This window comes from Brassica oleracea, chromosome C2, assembly GCF_000695525.1.
Source record: "Brassica oleracea var. oleracea cultivar TO1000 chromosome C2, BOL, whole genome shotgun sequence".
Classification (NCBI taxonomy): Eukaryota; Viridiplantae; Streptophyta; class Magnoliopsida; order Brassicales; family Brassicaceae; genus Brassica; species Brassica oleracea.
Window position 1 is genome coordinate 12,755,119 of NC_027749.1, and position 1,388 is coordinate 12,756,506.

The following is a 1,388-nucleotide window of genomic DNA, read 5'->3' on the forward strand; positions in this document are numbered from 1 at the left end:
CTGCCAGTGGAGCTTGAGTACAAGGCACTTTGGGCAGTAAAGTTGCTAAACTTTGACATCAAGAGTGTCAAGGAGAAAAAGCTTTTTCAGCTACATGAGCTTGATGAGATAAGAATGGATGCCTTTGAAAACTCAAAGATCTACAAGGAGAAGACTAAAGCTTTCCATGACAAGAATATCCTAAAGAGAGAGTTTAAAGAAGGAGATCAAGTTCTTCTCTACAACTCAAGACTGAAATTGTTTCCAGGAAAGCTTAAGTCAAGGTGGTCCGGCCCTTTCAAGGTCAAAGAGGTTAAGCCATATGGAGCAATAGTTTTGTGGAGTACTGATGGAAGAGACTTCACAGTCAATGGGCAAAGGGTTAAGCTCTACATGGCAGATGCACCTGAGGAAGATGGATTTTCAACTCCACTGTCTGATCCTACCCCATCCTAATCCAAAAGGAGGCAAAGTCAAGCTAGAGACTTAAAACAAGCTCACTTGGGAGGAAGTCCCATGCGTATCCTTGTACATATTGCATTGGTATTTTCATTTTCATCATATTTCATAAAAAAAAAAAATGGAAAAGTGTTGAAGTAGTGTTCAGGTGGTTCATCGATCCGGTCAAGGCAAGCGTGGGAGTGACGTGATCAGAGCGACTGGTCCAAGTCGCTCGCATTCTCGGTGTCTGAAGCTCGAGAGTCGCTCTTGGAGCGACGTCTCGCAATGACCACGTGAGGTCGCTCGCGTTTTCGGTGACTGGGAGCGACGTGATCAGAGCGACTCAGCTAAGTCGCTCGCGTTTCTGTCTCCGGGGCTCGAGAATCGCTCTCGGAGCGACCTCTCGCAGCGACCACGTGAGGTCGCTCGCATTTTCTGTCGATCAGAGCGACGTCTCGCAGCGACCACGTGAGGTCGCTCGCGTTTTCGTCGACACACGATGCGAGAAAACGACCCGGAGCGACCTATCAGAGCGACCACTCCAGGTCGCTCCCGAGCCGGTCCAGGTAAGTCCCTCTTCGATTTTGTCCGGTTTAATTCGAGTTAACCAGCCCTAAACCTAACCAGACGACCCTAGACCTACCCATACCCATGACCTTCATCTCTTTCACTCTCCATTCCTCTCACAAACACTCATACTCTCTCAAACAAACCCACACCAAAAATCTCCTAACTTTCTCAATTCTCACCCAAATCTCCTAGTTCTTGTTTCTAAATCCAAGCTTTCGCCCCAACAGTCTATTCCTCACCACCCATTCCCCATTTCCTTTCATCCAAAGCAAGGTATTGTGTTTTTAAATTCAAATTCGTAGGTCCATGAACCCTAGAATTTGAAAATCGAAATTTGGTCATTTTCTTGCTTGATTGTGGTAAAATAGACTAGGGAAAGCTTATATATCAAGTTGGGT